The following is a 15,017-nucleotide window of genomic DNA, read 5'->3' as shown; positions in this document are numbered from 1 at the left end:
ACCAGGCTCTGGAGGTGTGAAGCAGAGATCTTACCCACTGAGCCACCCTTGTCATGCTCCTACTTAATACACCCCCTTTTTTTTTTATCTCCCCACTCTACCTCTCACTGACTCATCCACCTACCTCTAACATTATTTCATCCCTCCATAATCAACCCCCTACAACTAACCTCATTCAAAATTTTATGACACTATACTCTCCAATCTACCTCTAATATTAATTATTTCATCCCTCCTAATCTATCCCCCCAAAACTAACTCTCTCTCTACTTGTTTTTATATTTTCTCGGATACTGTACTCTCCAATGTCAATTATACTTTTTCCCTCTCCTTGCATATTTCTTTCTTCTAACCTGCCAATAGCTAGCAGCTAAGTATATGTGAAAATTTTACACCAACAGTTGAATTATAACTTTTAAGCTTCTCTTATGTTAAATATTGAAAAGTCTGTATTGAATTATTGTCTTCTTTTTTTTTTTTTCTTTACAATGTGGCAACCCTATTTGTAAATAACATGGAACTTATTTGAAAGTTATTACTAACATGGACATTATTTGAATTTTGTGTAATGAATTGTATAGACGATGTCCTTTGTAAAAGTAAATGTAACTTGCAACTCTTGGAGCTTTTCTCCCTGGGCCTCCACTGAAAACAGGCTCTTCTAGGGCCAGTGGACTTCCCCGGTCATCAAACTTAAATAAATAAATAAAACAAAATATTGCTCAAATATAAGCCATTCAAAACAAAAACATGCAACTGTAAGATCAAAATACAAAGCAAGCAACTCTCTAAGAAATAAATGCAGTACTGAGACACTGAAATACACAAAAACTGTGTTACACAGCAAGTATGTGAGTAATAAAGTCAGATTTATGATGTAAAACCAGGCCCAAATGGAACCACAGATCTAATATATCAGGTTGTGTTGCCACAATAACATAAACCACATACTGATTAACAATTACAACAGCAAAAATGAGAGCAAAAATCAACAAAGGAGTAGTTTTATTGAAACGTGTTTTGACTGACAGTACTACATTAAAACTGCATAAGCAAGAAGACGACATGCAGTTAAACCAGATGCATGGTCACGATACTGATTTCACTAGAGCTGTGTGCAAAGTTGCACTGTCATGATAGGTCCTCCACAATATTTTGTTATAGACAACAGACACGGCTAATTCCTCTTTTCCTCGCATAACTTGCTAGTCAAGCTCTCCATCTAAAAATCTGATATTCTCAGGTACAGATGCAAAAATCAAACAAGACACTTCAGTTGTGGCCAGTAAAATATAAAAAAAGAAAGGACTTTAACTTACCATTCAACAGGTAGGTTATACTCACACTGCCTTCCAGCATACTTCTCTCTCTTTACTGCTTCGCTGCAGTGAGCAGAGGTAATGTTCACACTCCTCGTAAGAGGATTTGCCTCCTCCTCAGTGGTATTAAACTACATGGAAGTGTGCTGCAATTCACTTCTCAGCACTTTAGCTTCCATGCTTTTGACCAGACAGACTGGCCTGTCACCATCTCCTTAATGGTCACTGACCATTACCAAATTGTGTCTAGTGTTTTGTACAAGCAAGTCAGTGATGTTACATATGGGGTACTAACTATGAACATCCTGAACACTGTCCTCTAGCAGCTATCCCAGGCATGCCCTGTACATATCAGCTGCTGGTAGTGACAGTTCCCCACAACTAACATTATTTTCTTCTTTTTCCATTTGGTTAGCTCTTTGTTCATATCACCACCATCACTTAGCACACCACAGCTTCTAGCCTTAGAATCAGAAGACAGCAATTTAATTTATCAAACACAAATCTAGGATGACTTCACATGTGACTGTACAAACTGACAGAGTACTTTTTATTTATTTTACTTGTGTTAACCAGGTAAAATGATCAGACAGAATGCCTTTTTTTCAGGGGTGACCCAAGACCATAATTTGCTAAATAACTTGCTTAGTTACATAATAGGCAAATGGAGACTGATAAAATCAATCCCAGAGTGAAGTCTTAAGGAGTTCATAGTTATATGTGCTCTGAGCTAGAATGCTATACTTACCCATATCTTTTGCCAAGGATAAACAGAGAATTTTATCCTGGAATTTGCTGTCCTCTACAACTGACAACAGCCATCATTGGCTTTTTTAAAATATATGAAACTCAAGGAGCTTCACTAGGTAGAATCTCCACTATTTCATTTGTGTAAATGGATAATCCCTGGTGTCACTAGCATAAGAGATACTCATGTAGAAGACAGACAATACTTTTCCCCACTGCAAATGGTTCATAAAGGAACACAGCCAGGATTAGACAAGAGAGACCAAAATGCACATAAACGTATAAATACCGGTATTAAGCGGAGTTAAAATATATGCCATATGGATGTGACTTCATACATAAAATCTACATTAAATCAGAAATAAGTCAAACAGTATAACTGCCAGTATAGAAAGCCCTACTAATGCTACTTCTTCATTTAACACAGACAGACACAGTGTTACTATCCATACTCCACAGGCATACAAAAGCTGCATTGTAATGATTCAGCATTACAGCTAACAAGGAATACGCTTGATTAAGCAGCACCAGTCTGAAAACATTGTTTCCTAAGTTTAAAATCAGGGGCGAACAATACATACACATATTTGTGTATATAATTTGTCACTCACCTCCAAATTTAGTGTGTTTGTTTACTATGCCAGCCTCCTAAAAGTATGCAGAATATAAGAAAAATACTGATTAAAAAAATGACAAGAAGAAAGCAGTTCACTCTTCTATACACTGCACGTGTGGTTTCTCAGACTACAAACTAAAACTGCTTCCTGGGTCATTGTATCTCACCTTTTTATCCTATTTGTTAAAAAAGTAGTTTTAATTTGTATATTTAATGCATATTCATGTCACAAATACCTCCTTTGATAACAATATTCATTAGGGGCGGAGCATCGATAAATGTATAATCTGCAGTTGACTCCTTAAAATATAACATATTAAATTTGTTGGCACAATCCTGTTTATATTTTATAAGATTCTTGTAAGATTCGTCTCAAGTGTTGACAGTGTACTAGTGACAATGGTAAGAAAACTGAACTTGTTTCGCTTTCTTACAGTGGGACAGATTTTATAGTTGCTCTCCCCAGTAACTTCCTGTGTTGTTACATTTAACTGATGTGAGCAATTGGATTTGTAAGGTTTTCTCATGATTCAAACCAAAAATTACCCATCCACACAAAAATTATAGCATCTTTTGTGGGACTGCAAGACTGAAAGATCAATAAACTGCATGTATATAAAATGAGATTATATAAACGATGTAATCCAGTTGTTAAGGGTTTACTTTGCTGACACACAATCCGAAGTGCAGTTCTGACTTGGGTCAGTGGTCATGCAGAATGTACAAAACTCTCCAGTTATCTGTGCAGTTTTCCTCAAAACATACTAGTCATTGGCTACTCAAAATAATAACAATAGCAATAATAATAATAATAAAAATAACAACGATAATAAATAAAAAGCCATTTATACTGCACTTAATTTCCCCTGTGAATCAACCATTGGCTGAAAGGAGTTTGAGAAACACCAGTTCTCTTACTGATTGATTAATTAATTAATAACAATTTTCTTGTTAGCTTTATTCAAGGCTATGAGTCATGGCCAAAGCTACGACCTGCCTCTTCTATGAAACACTGCAATGACCTACTATACCCACCCCCCCCCCATCCCACACAGACACTACAGTACAGCAGAGCAAACTGTCCCCTACTTGTTCTGCATGCTGAAAATTTGCTCCTACTGCTACACATCTCCAACATTTGCCGGACAGCTGTAATGCCATCCCATAACAAGGGTATCTGACACTTCCAAAAATAACTACAATTTCCTTAGAACTTCACTTTATAATGCCCCAAGCCCGGCTGTGTATGGTTTTAATCATTTTAGTGTAAGTGGTTTACACGTTTTTTTCTTGGGAAACATATTTTCTTATCTGGTAGAGGAAGCATACAAACATCCTAGTACTTCATAAGCCCAGGGCTTTTAACCCCTCAAGGAAGATGTTCCATGTCAGTAGTTTCCTGTACTAAAGTGGGTGTCCCAAGCGGGCCATAAGCCAACCCTTTCACTAAACAACAGATAAAAAATAAAAATAAAAAAACACAGAAAACGCGAAAAACACCAACTGCAGAAGCATAAAATCCAAAAAATATATTTAATACTCCAGCGCCTCAGCTAACAAGCCTTTCACAGAGTTAACATCACAGCAGCACAAGCTACACGTAAACAGCAAATATCACATCATTAATCAACTAAATAAAACAATTAAACATGAACTAATAATTAACACTTAATTTTTCTGTATTACGTGTTAATTATTAGATCATGTTTAATTGTTTTTAGTTGATTAATGATGTGATGTGTTTTTTTTCATAAGGCAACCCTTTCTCTGCTGTCATCCTCCTTTATCAGCTGTATCACCTACCAACTTGCTACTAGCTGTTTTCTGACTATAGATGGAGAACTGCAGGCTTAAGTTACATTGCAAAGCTATGATCTCAGTCTGTAGCTCCTTCATGCTAAGTGAATGTGTTGGGGTGAGGAGGTACGTTAACGTTCTGACATGACAAAAAATATATAACAACATGCTTATCTGAAGTGTAGAATGAGAAACCAAAGTACATCAGGTTTGAAAATTAGGAGTATAGTTACATAGTAATATGACAGTAATTACATAAGGATGCAGGTATATCATTCCTTACTTGAAAAGAAGGGTTTCAGATGTGAAGGCATAGGAGGATAGGCTGTATATACAACATATGCAGGCTACTAAAAAATATACACCTTAGTTCCCTGTATGGATTATACAATGCTACCTATTTCAATACTTCTCCTGTGGCTAGAGACAGTGATATATGAATCTGAGCATGAGTGAAGAATCCTTACTGGTGGACAGAGTTTAAGCATATACATACCAGAATAAGACAGAAATCTACAGGATTCATGGTGATTCATTGACACTAACAACTATAAACTGTACATTACTTGAAAAAAAAAAAAACAACTACAAGACACAAGCATCCTCCAAAAGGGCCTCATAGAAACAGTCAACTGGTGCCAGAGCCATGGCCTCAAGCTAAATGCCAAAAAGTGTATAGTCATCCCCTTTGGCAAAAACAAAGTGCCCACAAATTACCACATAGGTGGTAATCCATTAAGTACAGAAGAAGTAATTAGGGACCTGGGGACCCAAGTTGATAGCAATCTCTCATTTGACAACCATGTGGCCAAAGTGGTTAGAAAAACATTTTATATAGCCCACCTAATCATGAAGGGATTCACATCTAGATCAGGGGAAGTCATTGTGCCTCTTTACTCATCCCTCATCAGGCCCATAATTGAGTACAACGCCCCTTTTGGGATGTACCTTACCAGACACCTGCAGCAACTGGAAAGACCCCAAAAGTACCTCACCAAGAGGATCAAAGGGCTCAAACAGATGCCATATGCTGCCCGGTTAAAGAAACTCCAGCTCTACTCAGTGGCATACCGCCTGTTCAGAGGTGATCTGTGCCTGACGTATAAAGCCATGTCCAACCCAGAATTAATGGGCATGCTGCACCTCAGAAAATCCAAATCCCATCGAGCTACGCGCTCAAGAGACTTGAACCTCAGCACTGAAATAAATAGGACATGCTGGAGGGTCAGATTCATAACCCAGAGGCTCCCTTCACTCTGGAATAAAATCCCAGTCCAGGTTAGGCAGAGTTCCTCATTGACTCTCTTTAAGAGGAATCTCGATGAGTGGATGGGAGATCGTAGGTTTACCCCCGGGGTATCACTTCTGTGTCACTGTTAGACAGAGGTACAGTATACTAACCTCGAAAAAGGACATAGCAAAATAAATTTAAAATGGGTGGCGAAAGCCAAACACATTCTGGCTAGGCTTATAAATGCCCTAGGGCAGATAGCCTAATATGAACCTATGAACCTATGAACATTAGAAAACTGTCAACTTTTTGTAACACAAAAAAAATAAATTCAGCAAGGGGGCATACTAACTCCAAAGCCACAAATCAATAAGGCAATTGAATACTTCCTTATCCACAGCACTGATCCGTTTTGGACTTAGTATATTTACAATATGCAAAGAAAGGGGACTTAATATTTTCAGTGTGACAATTTGGTACTTGAAGAGTTATAAATGATGAAATGCCAGACCTACAAATGTACACTATAATGAACCAGAAGTAGCCGTCAATATAAATCAGATGCCACAAAAAGAAAGTACTGCAAAACAGAAATAAATTCAGACTATATGAGGTCAAGTTGATATAGTAAGGTAAAAGCTCTTTTTCATGATTTGCCAGTAGGATTGCCACCCATAGAATCACAGGAGATTGCTAGGCTATTGAACCGGAGGTAATTTTAAACCTAGCTGTTTCAACCCAATGTAATACTCTAGAGGTACTAGTCAATACCAAAGATTGCATTTAGTGATGACTGCCCATGTCTGGGAGGGTTGTGGGCACTATCCCCAGTAAGAATTTATGGTGCCCCATCCACTCATCCAGGTTCCTCTTGAACAGTGTCATAGAGGTGCTCTGTTTCACATGAACTGGAAGCCTGTTCCAAAGATGTGGAAGTCACTGTGAGATAAATCTGTCCCTCTGGCATTTCCTATTTAAGTCACAGGCCATATTTAAGTCCCTGGAATAGGTAGCCCTAGACCCATTTGATTTATGGATATGCAGTAAGTTCATTAGGTTTGGGTCTTGGGTTGCTCTGCAGGCCAGGCATAAGTCTCCCCTAAGAAGTCTATACGATATGGAGTATAGTGACAGAAATGTTAGTTAGTCCATGTCAGGCACGTGCTGGAGGACCTTGATCTTCTTTGTTAGAAACCTCTGAGGTCTCTCTAATTGCTGTAGATGCTTAGTATGGTATATACGAATGGGGTGTTATACTCAATTATGGGCCAGATAAGTGCCGAGTATAGTGGGGATATAACTTCTTTTGCTCTTGAGGTGATGCCTTTACTAATCAAGTGAGCTACGTGGAAAGCTTTTGTTACAATGCTAGACATGTGGTTGTCAAAGTTAAGGTCGTGGTCAACCTGTAATTCCAGGTCCTTTACCACTTCATGGGTACTTAGGGTATTGTTATTGATTTGATAGTGTGAAGGGACATTGTTTGTGCCGAAGGGAATGATGCTGCACTTCTTTGCATTCAGTTTGAGACAATGACTAATACCCCAGTCATCGGTCTGTGTGAGACCATCCTGGAGTATACTGACATCATTTGGGGATTCAATGATTGCACCTAGTTTGCAGTCATCTCCAACTTGGTCTGCCACAACCCTTTAGTTTTGACTTGAACTTCTGAGACATATATACCAAACAGTAGGGGGCCCAGCACTGACCTCTGTGGCACCCCACTGGCAACAGGTCTGCTGGTTGATATGGAGTCACCCACTTTGATATTGTGCATCTGGTTTGTAAGCCAGTTGGCAACCCATCTTACAACAAGCGGGTTTACATTCAGTTTGCTAAGTTTATTGGCAATGCCTGAATGTGAGATTGTGTTGAATGCCTTTGCCAAGTCGAGGTATGCTGTGTGCACAGATTTGCCCTCATCAATGGCCTTGGTCACACTTTCAAAGAAATCCACCAGATTTAACAGGCAGGATCTGCCCTTCATGAAGCCAATGGGTAGGATACAGGGTTTGGAGGTCACCTATGTCTTTATGAGGTCCATAATTATACAGTCCATGGCATTAAAGATGAGGGTGGTCAGGCTTATGGGTCTGTAATTCCCCAGGTCTATTGCTAGGCCACCTTTGTGGAGGGGAATAACTATAGCTGTTCTCCATTCCACAGGAACAAAGCCTGTGGTTAGGCTATGATTGAAAAGGGTACATAGTGGTGATGCTAGTTCATGTTTTAGCCTGTTTAGAAGACAGCCTGGGACATCAGCTGGTCCCATAGAAGCCATGTTCTTTGCCTTGGACAGGGCTGTGAGGACCTCTTCCTCGGATATGTAAGGTGGTAGGAGGACTTTGGGGGAGGGTTTGTTGTAAGTTAGGAGGGGATAAGGGAGTGAAATTTTCGCCACACCTATCCCAGAATAATCTCATGTAATTTCAACCATTTGAACGGGAACAGACAACAATTTAAAAAAGGTTGGTGGGTATCAGTGCATTCTTAAATACCTTTTATTTAAAAAAAAAAGTTCTTCTGGATGTAGTTCCTCTGATGTATCACTCTTAGTTCTGTATTATTTTGCAAATAGACTGGCAAGGTTTACTGAAACATCTCAAATGCCCATTGGAGCTCAGTCTGACAATTTAGTCTCTTTTAGTAAGGAGGAAATTTGTTATATGTAGGCTGCTGGCAGTAGTGCTTACCAATAAAAAAAGTGAATAAATAAAAAAATAATTAATTCCTGTATATTGCTTTACATCTATCTTAGCTTTTATAGCAAGGCATTTTAGGTTTGCCTTCTTTGAAAGATCAAGTAATTGTGATGCCCAAACAAAGCTAAGCTGTCAACTCAACTAGCAGTTAAATAACCTGCTTTCATACACTCAAAAAAAATCTATACTTACTTCTATACTGTTGAGGAGAATAAGTCACACATTGTGTAGTTTTATTGGTCCATATAATTGGATGCCTTTCTTCATGGCATTCTATATATAATTTGCAAATGACTACCAATGTCCTATCTTATTATTTTTGGAAAATGCCAAATAGTTTAGCCACTTACTTCATGCAACATATACCAGTGTCCTTTCCCTTGTTGAAAATCTCTTTCTGATACTGTCAGATAGAAAACATAATAAATACAAAGCTGTAAGTCCAAACTTTTAACAATGGAAAGAAAGAATTTCAAGATAAGCCTGTTTATCAAATATTACACTAGGAACTTGCTCCTGGGATGGGTCCCTGGGTGACAGAAAGATGCCCAGTAACTCATTCAACTAAAGTCACTTAGACTTTCATATGGCAACTATTTGAATCCTTCTACCAGTTGCTCATAAGCCATTTCATGTTTGACTTGAGCTGCTGCTGCTATCATGCTGAGATGGAGTGAAGAAGCACTGCATATGAGAAGGAGAGGAACATTACAAGAAAACTTTCCATAGAAATCCCAAATTAAGGAACAGTACTTCCAAACACCACCATGCTGTTTCTTTTTTTTTTAATTAAGTGCCTTTAAGGCATGTTATATAGAGTATCTCTGGTGCCTAACGTTCCTCTGACCCATGTTGTTTGTGTGTGCCATTAAGGAATGAGATAAAAGTGTAATCCTTAGTAGCTGTTGTTTTCCCTGACCAATGGCTTCAAAATTATCCCTGGTGGCTAATAAGCCCCGATGCACATCTTCAGAGGTATCCCAGGTGGCTAGTCATCCCCTGCCCCACATCTTCACAGATATCACTGGTGGCTGGTGAGTCTACTTAACTCACTCAGGCACACTGAGGGGGTTGTTTGATGGGCCATTGAAGTCCTCTGCCTGCATGGTATGTCACCAGATGAGTGTGCTCTGGCTTACTAGTAAACATGTTCCCATACTCTGCAGTACTACCTGGATTTCTTGACCCTGGGTAGTAGATGGTTGCACACTTCCCCCTTGCTCCCCTCCCTTTTTTATTTTATTGTATGTTATTTTATTTTTTATGTCTTTTCTGTCTTTCTCCTTTCCTGTCTTCCCTCATTTGACTAATGCCTTACTCTATTTCACATCCCATGGCTAACAAGTACACAGAATGCAAACACTTTGATGTTTAGTATAGTATCATCTCCATTGAAACATTATATGATATCATGTTATGGCAGGGTACAGATCATCTTATCTATTTTACCACTTATTCTACTGACTGAATGTTTGTATCACATATACTTGTGTTCATTCATGCTTCATACTATCCTGACTTACACCTCTGCATGCTTACTCTTACATTATCACTGTTGCAGTGATACTGATTGTTTATTGTTTCTTTGGTTGCTGTCTACTGTGTTACAGTTTTAACGCTTTCAGTACAGTGAATCATGTTTCTATTCACCTCTGCCTTCCACCACAAAGCACATGCACCCTGTATTTTCCTCCTCAGGGATTATTTTGCTCCTGTCTGTGACTGCAACAAGCATTTATCTGCCATACTGCTGAGCTGGTAATATTCTGTCACAAGTCATAGTTATTGGATGCTACCTCACATCACAATTCTGTATTTTTTTATTCGCACTATTGTTTGTTTCATGTTGTCTTTGACTGACTATTCCACAGTTATTTCTTGTAACTTTATTCATTAACCATTCATAAACATCATATCAAAGAAGCAAAAGAAAACAGTACCTTATCCATTTTCAAAATACGTATGGTCTTATCTTCTGATACTGATAACTGCAGTGGTACACAAAACCAGATGGTTACTCTGATCAGTTTTACATAGAAAACCCTGTTGACCACTCAGCAGCAGCAACTAACTACTTTGGGGGTGCATGGAGCTACCACTAATCCATACAAGATAGGTGAAGCTGCAGTTATTAATCCTAGGCTTGCAAATACTATAGGGGCATGACTATAGTAAGAACATGCCTTGCACTTTGTTATACAGCCTGTTAATCAAATCTCCGGGACATATGAGGCATAATGACCCTGTTATAGCCGAGTATGGGACCCCTTGAAGGAGCGGGGCCCTATGAGCAAAATTGGTCAAATTGGCCTAAGGCCAGTCCTGAACCTAATGATCATTGAAGCTGACCCATCATGGTACCATTTAACTTATTTGCTCAGGCATTCTGGACAAAGCCAAAATAATGGAGATAAAGGCCCAAAATCAGGAACAATTTTTAAATACTGGTATAATTAACTTAGAAATCTAATAGAACAGCTTTTCCACTGACATGCATTTTAGGAAGAATAAGAATGAAAATCTATTGTCTGGCATTACTGACAGTAATACTGAGTGATTTAGCAAAAAAAAAAAAAAAAAAATCAAGGAACAAGGTAAAAATATGAGACAAAATCAGGGGAGTTCTGCAAAATCTGTATGTTACTGGATGGGGTAGCAAACTGGCTCACTGATAGAACCCACCTAGTCAAAATAGGGGAAGCCACCTCAAGCAGTAGACCCATAATCAGAGGTGTACCACAGGGATCGGTCTTGGGGCCTCTGTTGTTTGGGTTATACTTTCCTGAGGTGCAGGCCAAAAATCAGTGGGCTTTGGTTGACCAAGTCTGCAGATGACTTCAAGCTGGGCTCTGTCATAAATTCCCCTAGTGATGTGGACATCCTCCAAGAAAGTCTCACCCAAACAAATGACAGGTGCCAGAAACATGGCCTCAAACTGAATGCCAAAAAATGCATTATCATCCCCTTTGATGGGAATGACATACCCGGAAATTATCACATTTATAACAAGGTTCTAAGTATGCAATCAGTATGAGGGACTTGGGCAACCAGGTTGATAGCAAACTGACTTTTGACCACCATATTTCCTCCATTGTATGGAAAGCTTTTTACATGGCACACCTCATTAGAAAGGGTATCTCATCCATGGACAAGGAGGTCATAACATCCCTATATTCTTCCCTTATAAGACACATTATTGAGTATAATGCCTCTTTTTCCATGTACCTCACAAACCACACGTTAGCAGCTGAAGAGACCACAGAGGTTCCTCACCAGGACAATCCAGGGCCTCAAACATCTACCCTATACAGATAGGCTAAAAGCCCTGTCTCTCTACTCAGTCTCATACAGACTCCTCAGATGTGACCTCTGTCTGGCATACAAAGCAATCTCAGACCCCACCTTGATGGGACTGCTACATATTCGCAAGTCTAGCTCCACTCGAGTAACCCACATGTGCGACCTCAACCTGATCTGTGACATCAATAGGACTTGTTGGCGGGACAGATTTGTGTCCCAGAGATTCCCCCTTCTGTGGCATAGACTCCATCTCCACGTCAAGCAGAGTACCTAATTAACTTTTTTTTAAATGCATCCTGGATAACTGGATGGGGAACAGAAACTACACCCCCTGGGATTCCACCTGTGTCCTATGTCCCTGCTGGACAGGGGCATCGAGTGCTGACTTGTCGGAACATGGGCTAAATTCTTGGCTAGGCTTGTAAGGGCCTCAAGGCCAATAGCCTAGTAACTTCCTATGATTCTATGATAATTATGGACAGACAGAAGTATGATCATGGCTGTTAATTTTAACTGTGACATTGTATGCGTTTGACGCTACTAAGTTGGAAGAAGGTATCCATCTATCAAAATGTAGTCCATTTGTTCAGCAGCTGTAAAGTGAGAGTCCTGTTTGTACCCCAGTCCCCACCACATACCTCTCAACTGCTCCTGATTTTCAAGGACATCCTTGATTTTGACTCAGACTGGTGACTTTTGGAGAAAAGGTGGTGAATTACACTTAAATAATGATGATAATTAAAGTTATAGACTTAGTTTACTTCAGAAAATGTATATTAATTCACATTCTCTTATTCTGGCCAATATCTCATGTTATTAGTACTAATATTTTAAAAGCATCCCTGATTATTTCTAGATTTGTCCCTGATTCACTGAGAGCTATGCTCCATCACAGATAGTATACCTGTCAACTGTCCCTGATTTTCTGAGATGTCCCTGATTTTGACAGAAATTTTACCTCTGTCCCTATTAATCCCTCCCATAACTAGTGATTTTTGGAGATAAGGTGGTGAATCGCACTTATTCATTCCTCACAAATGTCCAGATTTTTGCTTTATACTTTTGTCTGTTCCTCATAAAATTTTGGTTTTCTAGCAAATCAGTGAGGATTGAAATCAGAAAATAATTACAGACATTTAAGTTTCAGACTTCATACCCTTCAGAAAATTCATCCTAATGCAAAGCCTATCAACTTTCCATGTTTGGAGGTGGGATTACATCAAGGTTCAGCTCTGAACCCTTTCTTATTTGTAATGGTGATGGACAGGTTGACAGACGAGATCAGACAGGAGTCCCTGTGGACTATGATGTTTGCAGATGACACTGTGATCTGTAGTGAGAGTAGGGAACAGGTGGAGGAGACCCTGGAGAGGTGGAGATATGCTCTAGAGAGAAGAGGAATGAAGGTCAGCAGGACTAAGACAGAATATATGTGTGTGAATGAGAGGGAGGATAGAGGAATGGTGAGGATGCAGGTAGTAGAAGTGGCGAAGGTGGAGGAGTTTAAATACTTGGGATCAACAGTTCAGAGTAATGGTGAGTGTGGAAGAGAGGTGAAGAAGTGAGTACAGGCAGGATGGAGTGGGTGGAGAAGAGTGTTATGAGTGATTTGTGACAGACAAGTACCAGTAAGAGTGAAAGGGAAGGTCTACAAGAGGGTAGTGAGACCAGCTATGTTATATGGGTTGGAGACAGTGGCATTGACAAAAAGGCAGGAGTCAGAACTTGATGTGGCAGAGTTGAGGATGTTAAGATTTGCACTGGGTGTGACGAGGATGGACAGGATTAGGAATAAGTATATTAGAGGGTCAGCCCAGGTTGGAAGGTTTGGAGACAAAGCCAGAGAGGCAAGATTACATTGGTTTGGACATGTGCTGAGGAGGGATGCAGAGTATATTGGGAAAAATATGCTAAGGATGAAGCTGCCAGGTAACAGGAAAAGAGGAAGGCCTAAGATAAGGTTTATGGATATGGTGAGAGAGGACATGCAGGTGGTTGGTGTGACAGAGCAAGATGCAGAGGACAGGAAGAAATGGAAACAGTTGATCTGCTGTGGCGACCCCTGATGGGAGCAGCCGAAAGAAGAAGTAGAAGAAGATTTTTAGGCCTTTGTCCTCCCATTATTTATGGCTTTGTCCAGATTTCTTGCTGTAAGAGGTTGAGAGGTAAGTTAATAAATAATTACCACAATTAAATGTACGGACTTACTTTACGTATTGGATAAGTTATTGTCAGAAGTGGATAGGTTAGGACTTGAAACCATATATCAGCATACATATATTGACAGCAGATCTATTACCACCTGTAACATGATGTTCTATAACAATATAATAACAGCTATGAATGAAACATTGTGCTGTGATATCACAGGGTCATACACATAACACTGATCAATAAGTTAGTACAACTAGGTATTGATGTACTCTTGATAAGATGGATAGCTGCATGACTTACAAATAGGACATGGCAAGTATCATACAGCAGCTGGACAGGTGAAATCCTTGGTTACAGTCAGGGTGTCCCACAGGGCTCTGTCCTGGGCCCTTACTTGTTTAGATTGTATCTTTCAGACCTAACTTTTACATCTGAGGTGTTGTACAGTCTATATGCAGATGACCTGAAACTGGGTAAAATAATTACATGTGTTATGGATAAGGCATGTCTGCAAAATAACTTGGCTAAGTTAACCATTTAGGCACAGGAGAATAATATGCTGATAAATACATCAAAAACTAAGCATATGAGATTTTGGAGACATAAATTGAAAGGTGAATATTTAATACAGCACACAGTAATTGAAACTGTAGACTCATTTAAGGTCCTTGGTAGATGGGTAGATTCAGCTATGAGTTTGTCTAATCATGTCAACCAATTAGTTAATGATAGTTATAGAACTATAGGTTGTATAAAAAAGATTTATAAAGTCTAGGAAATCAAAAATAATTAAATCATTGTTTGTTAGTTACATTAGACCCAAACTTGAGTATGGAATAACAATACGGAAACCATATAAGAAAACAAGCATAAGTAAACTGGAAAGAGTACAATAAAAATATACCAAGGGCATCCATGGATGTGAAAATTTAAGTTATTATGAAAGACTAAAACATCTGAACTTGTACAGTGTCTCTTACAGATATCTAAGAGGAGATCTTATTCAGCTCCATAAGACATTTAGAAACAACTACCTCTGGGAATGTTTGGAGTTATCAAAAAGTACTAGAGAATCATCAGACAACCCATGTAGAGGAGTCTAGAGGAATGAGAAGTGTACTTATTGGTTCTGTAACACAGTAGCTGAT

At 39.1% G+C, this 15,017-nt stretch overlaps 1 protein-coding gene across 2 annotated transcripts in view; it reads right to left on the bottom strand.

Moving 5' to 3' along the window:
- Positions 1 to 15,017, bottom strand: part of PSMG3 (proteasome assembly chaperone 3) — a 69,423-nt gene that overhangs the window by 48,740 nt on the left and 5,666 nt on the right. The window contains exon 1 of one of the 2 annotated variants that reach the window (XM_044081347.1): positions 2,678 to 2,830. The exons of the other annotated variant lie outside the window; for it this stretch is intronic. The gene's annotated coding sequence lies outside the window, so the exon portion shown is untranslated. Of the gene's footprint in view, positions 1 to 2,677; positions 2,831 to 15,017 lie in introns of those variants that run through there. 2 annotated transcript variants of the gene reach the window in all.

The sequence above is a fragment of the Protopterus annectens genome, chromosome 8.part0 (assembly GCF_019279795.1).
Source record: "Protopterus annectens isolate FY-2018-M chromosome 8.part0, PAN1.0, whole genome shotgun sequence".
Classification (NCBI taxonomy): domain Eukaryota; kingdom Metazoa; phylum Chordata; order Ceratodontiformes; family Protopteridae; genus Protopterus; species Protopterus annectens.
This window is presented reverse-complemented; position numbering and strand designations above follow the sequence as displayed.